We start from the raw sequence: 21,217 nt of genomic DNA, 5'->3' as shown, positions 1-21,217 counted from the left end.
TACCTAAAACTTATTTCACTAAGTACCACTTCATTATTATACTATAATGTTACATCACATATGAGAAATGTTGGGGTCCTTCTATTGTGCTTCCAAATCACCTAATTGTCGCAAGGATTCTTGCATGACATTTTTGAGGAATAACTGGTACACTATACAACTTAATTTTGTATATCTTTCATTCAAATTGTATCCCAAATTGCTTTGCTGAGTTAAAGAATACAATAACAACAGAGAGAAAGAAAAACTAAGCAGAGAGAAAAGTTATGTTTCCACCACCTGTTTGAAATGAGATGGATAATTGAAGAGGCAGAGAGATACAATCAGGCTGTTTCAGATGGCAATAACGGCAAAGGAGACACCTCCTTCACCGCCAGCACCCAGTTGCACAGAGGGAAGGAGAGAAGGGCAAATTAAAACAAGAGGTGTGAAAAATGAAAGGAGAGGTGATAGACAAAATCTGTGAGATTGGCATCCCAGGGGCGTGAGTGAAAGTGGTCAGTTTAGAACGGGATCTTGCAATGCATGGGCATGTTTGATGATGGAACTAATTTGGTCATGTCTTCCCACCCCCAAAAATGCTTACTTAACCGAAACAGGAGTCTCCAATGACTTCAAGATTTTTCTTTTCTGAATGGCCTTGTCTAGAAGAGTTTTCACTGTTGCTAATATTGCTGCATTAGCCATGTGAGGAAGTGTAAGTGTAGTCTGACTCTGCCAGCCATTTTCAGCACTGTGTCAACTGGGCTCGCTTCAATAAGCTGATGCTGAAAATTGCTGCTAGAGCCAGAAAGCTCTCTACACTAGGGCTCCTAACATTGCAATGATGGCAATCTTTTGTAAACATTCCCTAGTATAGACCTAGCCTATGCATATAATCAGCACCAGTTGCTCAGTTTGTGTTTGATTTTTCAGAGTTCAGCCAGAGTCAGGGTTCATCTTAATAAGGTGTCAATTTTTACTGGTGAGTGTAATCAATCATTGAAACAATTTACCAAGGGTCATGGTGAACTCTCCATCACTGGCCATTTTTAAATCAAGATTGGATGTTTGTCTAAAATATATGCTCTAGGAATTATTTTGGGGACATTCTATGGCCTGTATTATACAGGAGATCAAACTAGATGTCCCTTCTGACCTTGGGAATCTATAAATCAATCGCTTTCCAAGTTTAGGGTACATTGGAATCCCTGCGATGAATAAACTGGAAGGCAAAAGCCCTATTGTCCTTCTGTCGTTTGCTGTTCTGCTTACAGGGAGCTGGAAACAATGTTTTTGCTGTGCTGGCCCTCCGCAAACAAAATCTTCAATAAGGTAAGCCACATTTCTGTTTCTAAGGAATTGACTAAGGCCTGTCTACACTTAAAAGTTTTGTTGGCTTATCTATGTTGGTAGGTAGTGTGGAAAAATTGCCCACTACTTGATATAGCAGCTGCACCAGCAAAAACCCTCATGTAGATGCAGGTTTCAGAGTAACAGCCGTGTTAGTCTGTATTCGCAAAAAGAAAAGGAGTACTTGTGGCACCTTAGAGATGAACCAATTTATTTGAGCATAAGCTTTTGTGAGCTACAGCTCACTTCATTGGAAGCATACTAACCAAAACATCCTTTTGCTGGTATAGCTTATTTTGTTTGGGGGAACTGGTATAAGCAGTAAGAAGTCTTTTGCCAGTATAAACTGTATCTCCCCAAGAGTGTTTATCCAATATAGCTATATAGGCACCCCATCTAGTGTAGACAAGGCCTTAGTTGTAAGTTTGGCATGAGACATCTACAAATATGTGTGGCCCTGGGGAAGGTAGGGGAGAGATGAGGCTCTTTAATAGGGAGATGTTGGCATCTCCAGAACAGTTCTGCTTTCCACATCTTTGTTCTGCCCTTTGATGGAGGGCTGAGTGGTGTTGGACAGTTTAACAATACACTGCATATATAATCTTATAAAGCACTTTGGGAAACCTTAGAATGAAAGGTGCTAAACAAAGCTGCTGCAGGTGTTAACGTTTGTAAAAGCAAACCAGTTTGAGCTTGTCGGAAGGTACTAAATGTGTGACTGGTTATGGGCACAGTTATGCATAACAGCATGTAGGGGTCACTTCATCCTTCACTGAACTGCAGCCACCTCTGGTAGAACACGGCAGCTGTTTAATTGCTCACGAGAATACTACACAATGCTTTAAGAAAGGAAGTGAGAAAGATGCTGTGATTATGGCATGTTGTTTATTAACTTTTCCTCATAGCTCTGCTGTAGTCCCTTACCTTTTGCATTTGTTATTGCTCCCTTTTAATCCTTACATAAGAAAATGTACTATCAGCAATTTACTTTTGTCTTTAACAAAAAGTTGGTAACCGAAATACAATACAGTAATACTGGATATTCATCTTTATCAAATGCTTTTCCAGTGCTCCCATGTCATGTACAATACCATCGATTATATGCAAAAGTTCAAACTGACTCAGTTCAACCATAATGATTCTTCCCAATCCATAAAATCCAGAGCCTTTCCCTTCAGCCCCTCTCTCCCATTCACCCATCTTCTTGGAAATAGCATGGGAAATAATAGTTCCTTGCAACACACTGTGAAGGTCAGCAAATGCTGGCTGAGCTGGACCAGCGGGTCCCGAACTCTTTGCCATCTGACCCTGATCAAAGCAGATAAAGCTTGGGCCCGACCTTCCTGCATGCTAGAGACAGTGTTCACAGTCATCAGCTACTAATGCAGTACTAGGATACTAAGGTATGTATGGTTATTCCAGCCCTGGCTGTGGCATGTTTCAGAGACGAGTTGTGTTTAGAGAGCTGGTAGAATATTTTGGACCAACATTCCAATACCTTCCCTGGGAGCAGCTGCGTACACATTTGTACTCAGTGCAGCTTCGGCATGGGACACTGACACAGGAAGTATGAATAACGCTTCCTGCTTCCTTATCTCCTCGAAGGCCGACGGGAAGGTTGGAAATCATGCCAGAGCGCTGATAAGCTTGGTGCACCAATCAGCCACCCAACAACTGACTGGAATGTCTGGCAAACATATTCCCGGGATGATGCTGGGAGCTGGAGGAAATGGGGAAGGAGATAATGAAAGGTTTCTGCTTCCCGGCTTGCTTACCCCGAGTGGACCTTAGAAACATGGAAAGTTCTAAGGTTTGAGTGCACAGAGCTTATCCAGATGAGACAGAGTGACCCAAACTTATCCAGATGGGACTGACCTGCCAATCTCCCCCTTGGGACAGGGGCTTCATGGAAGGGCAGAATGGAGGTAGAAGGGCTCAAGGGGAACCCGCAGTCTGCTCCTTCTTGGAGCCGCCATCCCACCACGTTGTTCCCCCTTAAATCCTATTCCCTCCCCCCAGCCAGGCCTCCAAGCACTCTGCCCCTCATTGTGTCCTTCTTACCTGGCAGCTGGCAAGGTCCTGCGGCATCCAGCTGTGCCCTCTCCATGGCTCCACCCGGCAGGGCGCCTGCGGGGAAAAGAGGCCATCTTGCTGCCCTCGGTGCTAGCACCCTGGCTGTCGCCGGTGGCCAAGAGGGCTGGGTGCAGGGCCAGGCCTGTACGGGCTCCCCTGGGCTGGGTGCGTGGGAGCGAGGGTGCGGTCTGAGCTGAGAGGAGTCACCAGGGGTCTCTCAGGGCATCCAGCCAGCCCCAGGCATGGCCTTGTGGGGAGCGTGAGTGAGACCAGCGCGGGGCGGCCTGCCCCCAGCAGTCACAGCCAGGGGCCGTCAGCTCAAGCTGAGGTAAAATCATGAGGCGAGAGCCCAGCGCCAGCCTGAGCTCTCTGCCCTACGCCCAGCACAAGGAGGGTGGAGGGGCTCGAGGCCAGCTTTGTTCTCCCTGTTCCCTGACCCCCCAGCGGTTCTCCGACCTCGCTGCACTGCGACCCCCTTCTGACAACAACATTTCTACGTGACCCCGGGGTGGGGTGGGGGGGAGACAGAGCCGGGGCCTCTCGCCACCCCAGGTGGGGGAAGAGGGGGCCGGAGCCTGCGACTCTTGCCATCCCAGGTGGAAGTGGAGCTCGGATTTCAGCTTCAGTCCTGGGTCGCTGGCCCTGGCAACCCCCCCAAAAATGGGGTCACAACCCACTTTGGGGTCCTGACCCACAGTTTGAGAACCGCTGCCAGCCCACACGCCGTTTCCCATACCCCTCAAGGGCCCTGACAAGCAGAGAATAGCTGGAGCGCATTATGCTCTGGCTCCAGCCCCTTCGTGCCCCCTGCCCCGACATGAACCTGCACCCGGGGCTGGGGCACTGTCTTAGTACTCCTCCAGCAGCTCCCCACCAGTGGGAGATGGCATGGCTAGACAAAGAGGGGTGTGGGACCAGTGGTGAGCTGGAGCCGGTTCTCACCGGTTCGCTAGAACTGGTTGTTAAATTTAGAAGCCCTTTTAGAACCGGTTGTTCCGCGAGGGCTTCGAAATTTAACCGGCCAAAAGTGGCACCTTAAGTGCCGACTCCATGGGTGCTCCGGGGCTGGAGCACCCACAGGGAAAATTTGATGGGTGCAGAGCACCCACTGGCAGCTCCCCGCCCCACCCCACCCCCGACCCCAGCTTACCTCTGCTCCACCTCTGCCTCCTCCCCTGAACGCGCCGCCCCGCTCTGCTTCTCCGCCCCGCCCCCAGGCTTCCCGTGAATCAGCTGTTCGCGCGGGAAGCCGGGAAGGGCTGAGAAGCAGGCGGTGGCTTCGCACTCAGGCCCAGGGAGGCGGAGGTGAGCTGGGGCGGGGGGGTGCGAGGAGGGCCGCCCGCGCCGCAGCAGGTAACCCGTGGGGGGGGCGCAGGGGAACCGCTCCCCCCTCCCAGCTCACCTCCGCCACCCTCGGCCTCAGTGTGAAGCCGCCGCCTGCTTCTCAGCCCTTCCCGGCTTCCCACACGAACAGCTGATTCACGGGAAGCCGGGGGGTGGGGGGGTGGAGAAGCAGAGCGGGGCAGTGCTTTCAGCGGCAGAGGCAGAGCGGAGGTGAGGTGAGCTGGGGCCCGGCACGGGGTGGGGAGCTGCCGGTGGGTGCTTTGCACCCAAAAAATTTTCCCCGTGGGTGCTCCAGCCCCGGAGCACCCATGGAGTCGGCGCCTAAGGTGCCACTTTTGATATGATCAGTGGGGGGGAGTGGCCGCTCCCCCGCTCCCCCCCAGCTATGCTACTACGCCCCTAGGAGCCAGAGGGACCTGCCGGATGCTTCCTGGGAGCTGCCCCAGGTAGGCACTGCTGGGACTCCCCACCTCGCCCCCCGGCAGGTCCCTCTGGCTCTTGGAGGTGGGGTGGGCATCCACTACAGTGGCCCACGAGACCCTCCTGCCCAGTTTTGGGGGCAGTCAGGAGGGGGATGGATGGGGCAGGGGTCCTGGGGGGGGTGTCGAGGTTGTTAAGATTTTGGCAGCTCATCACTGTGTGGGACTGAAGGCTGCCAAGTGTGAAGTAGAACAGCCTTGAGGTTGCTCTACTTTATGCTGGGGACAGACTGACAGCCAACTGGCCCCATGATTGAAGCTTTCGCTGCAAAGAGACCTTAAAACCACCTTTGCCCTCACCTCTGGCCCTCCATCCAGAAAGCATGTTCAGCACTGGATTATTAAAGATGGAAATTCAGAAAGGACAGTTTTGTGTTTTGCTGTTTGTAGGTATAGGGATGTAGCAAAATCTCCAGTCCCTAGCCTAGAGAGTGTGCAATCTAGGGGTGAAATCTTGGCCCCATTGAAGTTAATGGCAAAACTCTCATTGACATCACTGGAACCTGGATTTCACATATGACAGGATGTGCTAGGTGGACAAAACAAATGTGGATTTCAGAGCGGGTGTTGGGTTGAAGTTTGGAAGATGAAGTAACAATAAAATGAAGAGAATTTAGCAGGAAAGCTTAAGTCTCAGCTTGCTGGTTGCCTGCGAAAACGCCAGACAGGAGGGATTTATAGGTGTTATGGCAGAGGTAGGTTTTAAGGAGGGACTGAAAGAATATAGGGTGGCAACTTCATGAATTTGTATGTGGAGGTTTTTCTACACATAAGGGGCGGCAAGGGAGAAAGCACAACTTCTACAAGTATCATCCCTTCCTGTGCCAAACTGTGAGGGAAAGACATTTTGCTTTGTCGCCCCAAAAGTGTTAGAATCATGTCCTTACTATTTTACGGATTTTCTGTGTTGTGTATTATGATAGCTACATATTATTTTATTGTATTAATTAAATGCACCATTGCTGAGAGGTTAACAGGCTCTGAATCTCTCTGTCCCATCCTGTGTTGCAGTATAAATGTAAACAACGTTGAGCCAGAGGTCTCTGCTGAGGAGGCAGAAGAAATAAAACAGGTAAATATTTGCATGAGCTGAAGAACCTGTGGTGAGTGGTAGCTTTAATTACATATGCTCTTTTAAGTAAATAATACGCCACACAGCACGTGTTATTATATAGAGTCACATGGGTTGAATGCACTTTGAGCAGCATCTCTCCTACAGCCCATCTGCTAAATTCACTATGATAAACGTAGACATAATCTGGAGTGCCTTTGGGTTATAATATCATAGAAATCATAGACATATAGGCCTGGAGGGGACCTCGAGAGGTCATTGAGTCCAGCCCTTTATGCTGAGGCAGAACCAAGTAATCCTAGCACATCCCTGACAGGTGTTTGTCCAGCCTGTTCTTAAAAACCTTCAGTGTTGGGATTCCACAACCTCCCTTGGAAGACTATTCCAGAGCGTAACTATCCTTATAGTTGTAACCCTTCTGCCCGTCAGAGTTGGCAGCAACAAGGGCCGGGTTCAATATCTAGGGGTTCCATTCCAATAACACAATGCAAACCGGCTCGAGCCCCCACCCAGTGACCTGGGACAAATATATACCACCCCCGCTGGGCGCCTCCAAGAGGCAATACTTCCCCTCTCGCAAGCACATAGTCTGAGTGTAGCAAAAGTCTTTTAATAATAGAGAGAAACAATGTGGCATTATGTTGGGGAAACACCACCAACAGGATTCATAACACAACCCATGAGCAAAAAAAAACCCGCCCCAGGCAAATTGGGGCATGCCCTTTTCCCTTTGGTTCTTGAGTCCAGCAACCCCAAATCACCCAAAGTCCCAAAAGTCCAATGCCCCAAAAGTCTCTGTCCCTGGTCAGGGCAGCCCCAGAGTTCGAAAGTTTATCTGCGGAGCTTTACCTCCCAACCTGGGTGGAAATGGGACAGGGGTAAGAGGCACCTTACGTGATCTGAAGCTGACCGCCCCATAGCTCCATAGTGGCGCTCCACTCCGCCAGCCGCCCCACAAACTCCTTCGCTCAGCTGCGCTCCGCTCCGCCAGCCGCCCCACGAACTCCTTCGCTCAGCTGCGCTCCGCTCCGCCAGCCGCCCCACGAACTCCTTCGCTCAGCTGCGCTCCGCTCTGCTCCGCCAGCCGCCCCACGAACTCCTTCACTCAGCTCCACGGCCCACAAGCAGCTCCTGCCATCCACACACTGCGCCGCATCGAACTGCTCCACAATATATCTTCAGGCTCCCCCACTACTTAACACAACACTCAGCGATTTCAGCTCTTAGGTGAATTCAGCTTATAATAGGGGAGCCCCAGTGCTGGTGCACTGTCAGCCCAAAGTGAGCTCAGCAGCCTATAACTAGACTTCTAATGAAATCAAAATTAGCTCTGATATTCCACAGTGGAGAGAGGAGGAAGTGCAATTAGCATATAAGGCCCGCACCAAGGGGCCCATGCCACCAAGTATTAATACTTGTCCCCAGCCTCTCTCCATTCACACAGTTTTGGAACCCATGACCCTTGCCTAGCGAGTGCTACTTAGTTGATGGTGAATCCCTCCATCATAACAAAAGGCCACGTGCAGTTCCAAGCACAGTTTCCATAATCAGGGTAATAACAATTTATTCTTCCCGCCCCAATAACAGAGACACTGGGGATCCCACAACAGCCAAAGTGACCATTTGGGCAGCTATGGTCTCATTCTAGGCGTGGTGGGTGTGCCTATGCAAATGAGATCGGCCCCTGAAGTTCTTTTCCACAACTTGCCACACTTCACCACCAGATGTCAGGGTGGAGCTCATCCTGACTCTGCTTACATAGTTAGAAAGTTTTTTCTAATATCCAACCTAAATCTCCCTTGCTTCAGATTAAGCTCATTACTTTTAGTCCTACCTTCAGTGAACATGGAGAACAATTGATCACCATCCTCTGACATAGCAGCTCTTAGCTTATTTGAAGATTATCAGGTCTCCCCTCAGTCGTCTTCTCTCAAGACTAAACATGCCCAATTTTTTTAACCTTTCCTCATAGGTCAGCTTTTCTAAAGCTCATTTTTGTTGCTCTGCTCTGGACTCTTTCCAGTTTGTCTGCATCTTTCCTAAAGTGTGGCACCCAGAACTGGAAAAGTACTCCAGCTGAGGCCTCACCAGTGCCAAGGGACAATTACTTTCTGGGTCTTTCATAGAACACTCCTGTTAGTACATCCCAGAAAGATATTAGCCTTTTCAATATGTCCTACCCTATTTGTCTTTGTGTGTGCGTGGATTTTAATGGGATTTGGGCATCTAACTGATAAAGAAAAGAACCAGAAAAAACCCTATAATCATGTACAGCTAGGCTTCTGTCTTTTTTCTATGCTTATCTGTCCTTTCCCTATGTTTATGGGTAGAAAGAATTTGAACTATGTGTAACCTGTACTCCCTGTTTGGGGAAAGAATTCCTTATACAGATGGGCCTCCATGTTCATACCTCAGGAGTCAGACCAACAGGGGTTGACCGGTTTGAACTGGAAGAGATATTGCAAAGTATGTTGAACCAAGCTATAAAAGCTCTACCTTGTTCTTTGTTCTGGGCTTCGCCATATTCCTCTGTGTAGGAATTGGTGAGCCCTTCAGCTGTCGTACTTGCTAGCATTAAAGTACCTCATTTTATCTAAGAGTCCTGACTTTGTGTTTGTCTGGCTAATACAGAAGTCCAGGGAAGGCTACCCTCCCAACCCTAGATGGGAGGGAAACCCTTTTTCCCTAACATACCTCTCTTAGGCTCTTTTGAAAATCACAATATATATCATGTAAGGCTAGAGCCTGATACCCTTACTGCACGCTGAATGCTAGTTTATTCTGTAAGTCGTCTCCTTTATTCATACAGGTGCTACTTGTGGAGAAAGGTCCTATTCATTGGGAGTAACTGTATCAGAATTTAGCACTTAATAGTTTGCAGTTTATTATTATACTACAGGGAATGAGTCCTTTTAAAATTTAAAGAAACACTGTCAAGGGGTATGTAAAAATAATTTTATTCTTCCATTGATTTCAAGAATAAAATGTCTTTCTGTTTTTGTCTTTTTCCACTGTGAACATAATGAAATCCTACAGCTCCTCCAACCCTTCTGTTTCTAATAGGATTTAGAATTTTTGTCCTTTGATTTGTTTCATGTGTTTCCCTCACCATCCAATAATCTTTGATGATAGGTTTCACCCCAAGGAGCTGTTACTATCTCTTTGTTCTGTGTTGTGCAATGCCAATCACAATGGGGTCTTGATCCATGACTGGGATTTCTCAGGATTACTGCAATACAAATAATAACATTACTCTTCATTGCTCTGGAAATACGGTTTGTTGGTCAGCTGAACAGCTGCAACACAGCCAGCAAGGGGAATACAAAATATTGTTTTTGTATAGGTAATACATATATATGGGCTATATACTTTTAAATCTCAGAGACAGAATGGTAGATTTCCCTAATAATAATAAACCCAGAGAAGATCTATTAAATGTGAAGGGTATGTTCAAAACCAGATTCTAAAAAGTTTTAAATAATTGGTCTTAAGCTATTTGTAAATAAACTTTTAAGGCTAGATTTTTCAAAAGGAACTCAGATCCCATTTAGGCACCTAAACAAAATGGTCAAATTTTCACAGGGGCTCACCCCCCAGCAGCTGCCATTGGGAAGGATTTTGAAAAGCTCTCAGCATTTGCTGTCACTGATGTCAGTGGTAAAACTGTCATGTAATGGAGATCTCCCATGTTCTTAATAGGTACTGATGAACAATTTTGGAAACTGTGTCACCTTATTTAGGTACTTAAATGGGAGCTGTTGGGTACTAAGCTTGTTTGAAAAAACTGTCCCTTAACATTTTTATTTGTTGATAAAACCAAGTTAAGTATTGCAGGTTTTCCTGAACCCCCAACTGACAGAAATTAAATGTTGCAGCCCTGACTTTTTCATCCTTTTTTTGAGGGATGCTCTTGGATAACATATCAAATTGTAAAACTGGCAAGCCATGCATTTTTTCTCCCCATTTAAAAACTACACAGTACTCATGCAAGTACTGTAATAATCACGTGGCCATGACTTGCCATCACTCCATTTCCCAGTGCCCTTCTAGGACATCTCTTGCTGAAATGCAAGCATGCAGGCTGAGTGGTTGCAAATGGGACACATGCACAAAGCCTACTGCCTGCTTCTGTTTCCTTTACTGCCATCACAGTTCTTCATTGTCCACAAGATGAGCAGTTTGGATGCTGATGTCTATCTTTTGCACAGATAATGACCACAGCCTCCACCTTGTTGCTCAGTCAACAGACAGGGGCACTACTTTGTGCCATGCTGCTGCCCACTAAAAGCAGCAGCAGTAAGTAAGCTACTGGTCTGAGAACAATGTTCTGTAGATCTCTTTGGCTGTTCTTTATTTTGTTGGCTTGTGTGGGTTGCTATGCCAAGGGAGGACTTTCTAGCTGTGGAGCTGTGACGGGTTCGGTCACTGAGTCCCCCTTGGGACTGTCACCTGACGTGCTGGAATTACCTCTGAGCCTGCTTTCCCTGCCAGCTTGGAACTCCGGAACCCTGCCTTGTTGAGCCAGACACGCTAGCCTGCTGCAGCACAGACCCAGGTCTGGTCCACGCCCCCAGACTTTAACCAAAAACTGCTCAGCAAGTCACCTATCTCCAGCACCCAGACACCCAGTTCCCAATGGGATCCAAACCCCCAAATAAATCCATTTTACTCTGTATAAAGCTTATACAGGGTAAACTCATAAATTGTCTGCCCTCTAAAACACTGATAGAGAGCTATGCACAGCTGTTTGCTCGCTCAGGTATTAATCACTTACTCTGGGTTTACTAATAACAGTGATTTTATTAAGTATCAAAAGTAGGATTTAAGTGGTTTCAAGTAATAACAGACAGAACAAAGTAAGTCACCAAGCAAAATAAAGCAAAAACACACAAGTCTAAGCATAATACATTAAGAAACTGTTTACAGGTAAAATCTCACCCTCTGAGATGTTCCAATAAGCTTCTTTAACAGACTACACTCCTTCCTAGTCTGGGCCCAATCCTTTCCCCTGGTACTGTCCTTGTTAGTTCCAGTTCAGGTGGTCACTAGGGGATTTCTCATGACTGGCAGCCCCCTTTGTTCTGTTCCACCCCCTTTTATAGCTTTGGCCCAAGGCAGGAATCTTTTGTCTCTCTGGGTCCCCACCCCTCCTCCTAAATGGAAAAGTACCAGATGTAAGATGGATTTCAGCATGATGTGACATGGTCACATGTCCTGTGAGACCCCCAGCCTCCATTTTTCCAGGGCTGGCTAACACAAACACAGGAAGGCTTGCAAGTAAACAGAACCAATTACAACCAATTGTCCTAGTCAGTGGGAGCTATCAAGATTCTAAACCACCATCAATGGCCCACACTTTGCATAATTACAGTAGGACCCTAGAGTTGTACTTTATATTATTTTAGCTTCAGATACAAGAATGATACAGATTTCAGAGTAGCAGCCGTGTTAGTCTGTATCCGCAAAAAGAAAAGGAGTACTTGTGGCACCTTAGAGACTAACAAATTTATTTGAGCATCATATGTACATGATACATACATACAAATAGGAGGAATATATTCAGTAGGTTATAACCTTTGTTATGATACCTTACAAGAGACCTTTTGCATAAAGCATATTCCAATTACATCATATTTACACTCATAAGCATATAAAACTCTATAAAACATATGGAGGGCAACATCACAGGAGCTTCACTTTTGCTTTGAGAAGTAGATGGCCATGTTTATGGGGGGGGTTGTTTTTTGTTGTTTACAGCAAATTGCAGAAGATCTATTCTGCGCTGACGTCCAGGTGCAAACTTCCTATGTCGAAATACCACCAGGAGATAAGTGGCGTTGGTCGCGATTACAAACAGAAGCCCAGGTGCAAACCTCAAATCTTGAACTACCAGGCGAAGAGACTTTCCTCCCGTTTGAAAGTGAGGCGCAGGTACAAACCTCAAATCTTGAAATATCAGAGGAGGAGACTTCATTCCCATCACAAATGGAGGCCCAGGTGCAAACATCATATATTGAAGTACTAGATACGGAGACTTTATTCCCCATAGAAAGTGAGCCCCTGGAGCAGACCCCAGATCTTGACTTTCAAGACATGCAGGTGAAGAATTTATTCCCATTATTTGTTGAAGTTGAAGTGCAAACCTCATATGTAGACATACCAGAAGGGAATAAGTGGCGTTCGACACGACTACAAGCCGAGGCCCAAGTGCAAACCTCAAGTCATGAATTATTAAAGACACTTTCTTCCCTCTCACAAAAGGAAGCCCAGGTGCAAACCTCCAAAATTTCAATAACAGGAACAGAGGAAGTGCCTCTTTCCCCATCACAAATCGAGGCCCAGGTGCAAACCTCCAAACTTTCAATAACAGAAACAGAGGAAGTGCCTCTTTCCCCATCACAAATTGAGGCCCAGGTGCAAACCTCCAAACTTGCAGTAACAGAAGCAGAGGACGTGCCTCTTTCCCCCTCACTGACTGAGGCCCAGGTGCAAACTTCAAAACTTGCATTAACAGAAGCGGAAGAGGAGACGGCCCCATTCCTGGTAGAAGAAAAGCCTGTCCCCACAACCCAAAGTGAAGCTGCTGTGCAAACCTCATATATGGACATACCAGCAGGGAATAAGTGGCGTTCGTCACGGCTACAAACTGAGGCCCAGGTGCAAACCTCAAGCATTGAGTTACTGAAGAAGCTTTCTTCCCCCTCACTAACTGAGGCCCAGGTGCAAACGTCAAAACTTGCAGTAACAGAAGCAGAGGAGGAGGAGGAGGCCCCATTCCTAATAGAAGAAAAGTCTCTCACCAAACCTGTAGCTGATGCTGCTGTGCAAACCTCATATGTAGACATACCAGTAGGGAATAAATGGCGTTCGTCACGGTTACAAGCTGAGGCCCAGGTGCAAACTTCAAGCATTGAGTTACTGAAGAAGTTTTCTTCCCTCTTACTGACCGAGGCCCAGGTGCAAACGTCAAGTATTGAGTTATTGAAGAAGCTTTCTTCCCCATCATTAACCGAGGCCCAGGTGCAAACCTCCAAACTTGCAGTAACAGAAGCAGAGGACGTGCCTCTTTCCCCATCACAAATTGAGGCCCAGGTGCAAACTTCAAAACTTGCATTAACAGAAGCGGAAGAGGAGATGGCCCCATTCCTGGTAGAAGAAAAGCCTGTCCCCACAACCCAAAGTGAAGTTGCTGTGCAAACCTCATATGTAGATATACCAGTAGGGAATAAATGGCGTTCATCACGGTTACAAGCTGAGGCCCAGGTGCAAACCTCAAGCATTGAGTTACTGAAGAAGTTTTCTTCCCTCTTACTGACCGAGGCCCAGGTGCAAACGTCAAGTATTGAGTTATTGAAGAAGCTTTCTTCCCCATCATTAACCGAGGCCCAGGTGCAAACCTCCAAACTTGCAGTAACAGAAGCAGAGGACGTGCCTCTTTCCCCCTCACTGACTGAGGCCCAGGTGCAAACTTCCAAACTTGCATTAACAGAAGCGGAAGAGGAGGAGGAGGCCCCATTCCCAATAGAAGAAAAGTCTCTCACCAAACCTGTAGCTGATGCTGCTGTGCAAACCTCATATGTAGACATACCAGTAGGGAATAAATGGCGTTCGTCACGGTTACAAGCTGAGGCCCAGGTGCAAACCTCAAGCATTGAGTTACTGAAGAAGTTTTCTTCCCTCTTACTGACCGAGGCCCAGGTGCAAACGTCAAGTATTGAGTTATTGAAGAAGCTTTCTTCCCCATCATTAACCGAGGCCCAGGTGCAAACCTCCAAACTTGCAGTAACAGAAGCAGAGGACGTGCCTCTTTCCCCCTCACTGACTGAGGCCCAGGTGCAAACTTCAAAACTTGCATTAACAGAAGCGGAAGAGGAGACGGCCCCATTCCTGGTAGAAGAAAAGCCTGTCCCCACAACCCAAAGTGAAGTTGCTGTGCAAACCTCATATGTAGATATACCAGTAGGGAATAAATGGCGTTCGTCACGGTTACAAGCTGAGGCCCAGGTGCAAACCTCAAGCATTGAGTTACTGAAGAAGTTTTCTTCCCTCTTACTAACCGAGGCCCAGGTGCAAACGTCAAGTATTGAGTTATTGAAGAAGCTTTCTTCCCCATCATTAACCGAGGCCCAGGTGCAAACCTCCAAACTTGCAGTAACAGAAGCAGAGGACGTGCCTCTTTCCCCCTCACTGACTGAGGCCCAGGTGCAAACCTCCAAACTTGCAGTAACAGAAGCAGAGGAGGAGGAGGAGGCCCCATTCCCAATAGAAGAAAAGTCTCTCACCCAACCTGTAGCTGATGCTGCTGTGCAAACCTCATATGTAGACATACCAGTAGGGAATAAATGGCGTTCGTCACAGTTACAAGCTGAGGCCCAGGTGCAAACCTCAAGCATTGAGTTACTGAAGAAGTTTTCTTCCCTCTTACTGACCGAGGCCCAGGTGCAAACGTCAAGTATTGAGTTATTGAAGAAGCTTTCTTCCCCATCATTAACCGAGGCCCAGGTGCAAACCTCCAAACTTGCAGTAACAGAAGCAGAGACGGCCTTTCCTTCCCCATCACAAACTGAGGTTCACATCCAGTCTTCATATTTTGAAGTACCAGAGTTGGAGGATGAGATGCCCGCTACCCCAATCAAAGAGAAGCCCCTCCCATTAACACTGACGGAGGCCCAGGTGCAAACTTCATATGTAGACATACCAGCAGGGAACAAGTGGCATTCGTCACGACTACAAGTTGAGGCCCAGGTGCAAACCTCCAGGCTTGAATTGCCAGAGGCAAAAGAGAAGGCTCCTTCCCTGTCCCAAACACAGGCTGAGATGCAAACCACGAGGGTTGAAATAACAGAAGAGAAAGCAGTGCCTCCGACTCCCCCAGATGTTAAAATATTAGCAGAGGAGATGTTGAAGGAGGAGGTAGAGCTGAAGCTTCCACACCCTGAATATGCCGAGGCCCAGGTGCAGACCTCGCGTGTTGAAATACCTGTGGGGAAGAAGTGGCGTTCGTCCCGTTTATGTACCGAGGCCCAGGTACAAACTTCATATCAAGAACTCCCAGTTGTGAAGAGCAAGACTTTGCCCCCACAAGGAACTGGGATGGCAAAGAAGGTCACTGAGCGTGCAGCATCAAAGAAGTAAGTAGAAAAAGCTAGTTCTGCCATACTTTCCCTGCTACAGGGCTGAGCATTCGACCTTTTCTTCTTGATCAGCATTGTAGAAAGCTAATACAGTGTCCAGTTTTGTGAAGATTTGAAAGGACTGGGTTGAAAGTTAGCTGTGAAGTCATTTACCGACCTATTCAGAAAAACCTGTAGCTCTTGTACCACCAGTACATTCTTTGTATCCGTTGATTCAGAGGATTTGTGGCCAGAAGGGGCCATTCGATCATCTAATCTGACCTTCTGTATAGCACAGTCCATTACATTTCACCCAGTTACTCCTGTACTGAGCCCAGTAACTTGTGTTTGGCTAAAGTATCTTTTCCAGAAAATAGGGCTGTCAAGTGATTAAAAAAATTAATGGCTATTAATTGTGTGATTAAAAAAATTAATCGCGATTAATCACATTGTTAAACAGTAATGGAATACCATTTATTTAAATATTTTTGGATGCTTTCTACATTTTCAAATATATTGATTTCAGTTACAACACAGAATACGAAGTGTACAGTGCTCACTTTATGTTTATATTTGATTACAAATATTTGCACTGTAAAAGACAAAAGAAGTCGTATTTTTCAATTCATGTCATGCAAGTACTGTAGTGCAATCTCTTTATCATGAAAGTTGAACTTACAAATATAGAATTACGTACAAAAAATAACTGCATTGTTTTATTTTTCAGTGTAAAACTTTAGAGCCTACAGGTCCACTCAGTCCTACTTCAGCCAATTGCTCAGACAAACAAACTTGGTTACAATTTGCAGGAGATCATGCTGCCCGCTTCTTGTTTACAATGTCACCTGAAAGCGAGAACAGGCATTTGCATGGCACTGTTGTAGCTGGCGTCGCAATATGTTTACATGCCAGATGCGCTAAAGATTCATATGTCCTTCATCTTCAACCACCCTTCCATAGGACATGCGTCCATGCTGATGATGGTTTCTGCTCAATAACGATCCAAAGCAAACTGGACCAATGCATGTTCATTTTCATCATCTGAGTCAGATGCCACCACCAGAAGGTTGATTTTCTTTCTTGATGGTTCGGGTTCTATAGTTTCCACATCAGAGTGTTGCTCTTTTAAGACTTCTGAAAGCATGCTCCACACCTCGTCCCTCTCAGATTTTGGAAGGCACTTCAGATTCTTAAACCTTGGGTCGAGTGCTATAGCTATTTTTAGAAGTCTCACATTGGTTTTGTCAAATCTGCAGTGAAAGTATTTTTAAAACAAATGTGCTGGGTCATCATCCAAGACTGCTATAACATGAAATGTATGGCAGATTGTGGGTAAAACATAGCCGAAGACATACAGTTCTCCCCCAAGGAGATCAGTCACAAATTTAATTAACACATTATTTTTTAATGAGCACCATCAGTATAGAAGCATGTCCCCTGGAATAGTGGCTGAAAAATGGAGGGGCATACGAATGTTTAGCATATGTGGCACATAAATACCTTGCAACGTTGACTACAAAAGTGCCATGTGAACGCCTGTTCTCACTTTCAGGTGACGTTGTAAATAAGAAGCAGGCAGCAGCATCTCCTGTAAATGTAAACAAACTTGTTTCTCTTAGCGATTGGCTGAACAAGAAGTAGGACAGAGTGGACTTGTAGACTCTAAAGTTTTACGTTGTTTTGTTTTTGAGAGCAGTTATGTAACAAAAAAAATCTACATTAAGTTGCACTTTCATGATAAAGAAATTGCACTACAGCAGTGGTTCTCAAACATTTTTTTCCCGCAGACCACTTGAAAATTGCTGAGGGTCTTGGCGGACCACTTAATGATCTTTCCAAATGTTGTTTGTACCATTAGCTAACTATTGTGAAGCACGTTGGATAAAAGCGCTATATTAAAAAAAGTAATAATAATTAATGTTTTTTTGTTCTACAAATAAAAGCACACAACTCATATTTTAATATCAGTAGTGTTACCTTTCTAATGGATGTGCCCTCTCTCCCCCACCGCAGCAGCCCCCAAGCTGGGGCTGGGAAAGAGGGGGTCTCTCCCCTGCCACAACAGCCACAGAGCTGAGGCTGGGAAGGAGGGGGGTCTCTCCCCAGCAGCCACAGCCTTGGAGTTGGGGAAAGTCACCTCCTTCTCTGGCCGCCGCAGCCCTGCATGTCCCAAATCATAGAATCATAGAATCATAGAATATCAGGGTTGGAAGGGACCCCAGAAGGTCATCTAGTCCAACCCCCTGCTCGAAGCAGGACCAATTCCCAGTTAAATCATCCCAGCCAGGGCTTTGTCAAGCCTGACCTTAAAAACCTCTAAGGAAGGAGATTCCACCACCTCCCTAGGTAACGCATTCCAGTGTTTCACCACCCTCTTAGTGAAAAAGTTTTTCCTAATATCCAATCTAAACCTCCCCCACTGCAACTTGAGACCATTACTCCTCGTTCTGTCATCTGCTACCATTGAGAACAGTCTAGAGCCATCCTCTTTGGAACCCCCTTTCAGGTAGTTGAAAGCAGCTATCAAATCCCCCCTCATTCTTCTCTTCTGCAGGCTAAACAATCCCAGCTCCCTCAGCCTCTCCTCATAACTCATGTGTTCCAGTCCCCTATCATGTGTTCCAGTCCCCTGCACCCCCTCTTCTCAACCCATTGCCCCCTCCCACCTACCCCCTCTTCCTCCCAAGGCCACCAACTCACCTTACATGTGCATCTTCTCCAGGGTCCAGGCACCTAATTAGTGGAGCCACGCCTGTTTGGCTCCACTAATTAGGTGAGTGGCTCTTCATTCTCTCCTGTGCAGCCACCCAGGTGCGCACCTTAGAGGAAACTGTCCACGGACCACCTGAATGGAGCTCGCGGACCATGGGTGGTCCATGGACCACAGTTGGAGAACCTCTGCACTACAGTCTTTTGTCATTTTTACAGAGCAAATATTTGTAATAAAATAATATAAAGTGAGCACTGTACACTTTGTACTCTGTGTTGTAATAAAAATCAATATATTTGAAAATGTAGAAAAAATCTGAAAATATTTAATACATTTCAATTGGTATTCTATTGTTTAACAGTGCGATTAATTGCAATAATATTTTTAATCATGATTCATTTTTTTGAGTTAATCGCTTGAGTTAACTGCAATTAATTGACAACCCTACCAGAAAGGCATCCCGTGTTGATCTGAAGACATCAAGAGATGGCGAATCCACCACTTCCCTTGATAGTTTGTTCTAATGATTAATCACCTTCCTTATTAAAAAATGTCCCAAATGTGCCTTTTTTCTAATTTGAATTTGTTTGGCTTCAGCTTCCAGCCATTGGTTCTTGTACTGTCTTTCTCTGCTGATTAAAAAGACCTTTAGTACCTGTTATTTTCTCCTTGTGAAGGTACTTAGATGCATCTGAAGAAGTGGGGGTTTTTTATCCACGAAAGCTTATGCCCAAATAAATCTGTTAGTCTTTAAGGTGCCACCGGACTCCTGGTTGTTTTTACTTAGATACTGTAATCAAGTCCCCTCTCTATCTTCCTTTTGATAAGCTAAGCAGCTCTTTTAAGTCTCTTACTGCAAGGCATTTTCACCAGCCCTCAAATCATTTTTCTGGCTCTTTTCTGCACCCTCTTCAATTTTTTGACATCCTTTTTAAAATATGGACATCAGTGTGGATGCAGTATTCTGGTATCGGTCTCACCAATGCTGTATTCAGAGGTAAAATCACTTCCCCAATTCCTATTTACTACTCCCCTGTTTACATACTCAAGGGTCTGGATGTCTGGAGACTGGTAATGAGGTGGCTTTTTGGGATTTCTCAGTTGTCTGAAAGAGTTCTTTATAACGTTCAGTGCATAGCTCTTTTGTATGTTCAGAAAGACTGAATTTTTAACTGAAGAGTAGGTTGAGTTCCCTTAAATGCAGCCAAAATGTTGATTAATTGTATCTGGATTATTATTCATGTGCTCATCCTCTTTAGGCAATGGGTATATTTTAATTTTTTACGATAAAAATAAAATAAATACATATATCTGATTGGTTCACATTACGTGCTTTCAAGATGAAAAGCACTATATATATCTACTAAAGCATTCTTATTCTTATTATGATTTATTTATATTTGGAGAGTAATTTCTTTTATCCTTTGGAATGACTCCAGTTGCTCCAAATAACCAGCATTTCCTGCCAGAGAATGGACCTACCAATGCCTTATCTCGCCCTCATCCCTAAACAAATTATTCGGTTTGAACCCTGATTGACAGTTTGAGATGTTTGTCGGCTAGAGAGGGGTCAGAGCCAGAAGCATTTATATATTATGCCCCGAAACTGTGGGGATGTGGATGTAAGGGTCCCATATCCAAATCACCCCAGATTTGGATTTTGTTTTCCTAGAGCAAAATCCTGAGGAGCAAGGTTTTGCAGAAGCAAAAATAATAATAGAAAAAACATTAGATTTTGCCCAATGCTATTGTCAACATTTGCAGATGTGTTGATCTGTACCAAGTGAGGTTTTCAAAGCAACCTAGGGGATTTGGATGCTCAAAACCCATTAATTTTGGCAAGAACTGGTTGTCCTGATGTTTTAAGCAGCTCTGAAAAATCTCAGTTACCATATTTTATAGTAATCCCGGCCAAAAAACGAGGTGGCACTACTTAAGGATTGAAAATGAGTATATATCACGAGGCACAGATAGTTAAACCCCTTTCCTTTATTGTTTGTCTTTTTGTTGCAGACTAACAAAAACCTCGACACGAGCAACACCGATATCTGTGCACTTACATGTAAAGATGACTCCACGACGCCGGAATGGGAATAAAAAGAACTAGTAAAAACTTGAATTTAAACAAATAAAACCTTGTAAAATAACAAACTTAACCTGTGAGATTTTTCTGGAGATGGTATCTCACAGTTTGAAGGCACAGGGCCATCTCCCCATCTAGTGTATATTGGCATAGCTTCACTGAAGTAATTGGAGTTATGGAGATATACACCAGCTGCAGATCGGACCTGTAATTTCTTACTTCCTCATTTCATAATCTTTGTTATAGTTAGTTGTTTGGCATGGTAAACTCCAGTTTTGGTCCTGTCCCCATCCTTGCTAATTTGCATTTTGGTAGATTGCACACTGTGTAATTCACACACAAAACTGTGTTGCTACACAACATTCTAGTAAAATTTGGGATTTAGTGCTCAAGTGAGGTCTCATGCTGTAAACCAGGCAAAACTCCGTCAGTACAAATCACAGCTTTCCTTGTCTACACTACGAGTTTGGACCAGTTCAGCTACATCATTGGCTGGGCATCAATTGTTGCAGTTGGGACAAATTTCCAATGGATACTACTTCTGCCATAATGAAAGCGTAAGCATGTGCTTTACTGAACAGTTACACATGTGCCACTAGAGATATTTCAATTTGATGTCAAGTCTGTATGATTGCACTGTAACTAGCATCTCTAGTTAGGAATGAAGTGGAATTTAAATTATAGACCTCTACTTTTAGCAGTCTGATAATTTTCCCAAATAAAATGAGCTTTTGGGCTTAGATTCCTAATGGTAGCCTTCAGTTCAGAAGTTGCTTTTTTCAGAATAATTAACGGAAAACTGCAGAGTTGTTTGGAGTGATCCCAGCATGAAGAAACATTGTTTTCCTGTTCAGAATCTTCTTGGCTTTGGTTGGCTCCAAAATGTTTTGGAAATAACATAGAAATGTCATATACACTGTGATAGACCCAGGCCAGTTGGGTACAGCAGAGTAGCAGAAGGCAGATATAGTGGTCACTGGATGAACAGTTTTCTGTTCCCTGACTGACCAG

At 45.4% G+C, this 21,217-nt stretch overlaps 1 long non-coding RNA gene across 1 annotated transcript; it reads left to right on the top strand.

Annotated features, from left to right (window-relative positions):
* Window positions 1–1,254: 1,254 nt before the first annotated feature.
* Window positions 1,255–20,258, top strand: LOC311519171. The gene is made up of 3 exons (XR_014711213.1): window positions 1,255–1,314; window positions 6,240–6,300; window positions 20,137–20,258. It is a non-coding gene; the product is annotated as an uncharacterized lncRNA (long non-coding RNA).
* The last annotated feature ends 959 nt before the right edge of the window (window positions 20,259–21,217 follow it).

The sequence above is a fragment of the Lepidochelys olivacea genome (assembly GCF_965140295.1).
Source record: "Lepidochelys olivacea isolate rLepOli2 genome assembly, chromosome: 4".
Lineage (NCBI taxonomy): Eukaryota > Metazoa > Chordata > Testudines > Cheloniidae > Lepidochelys > Lepidochelys olivacea.
Note: the sequence above shows the minus strand (reverse complement) of the source record. Positions and strands in the feature narration are given on the sequence as shown.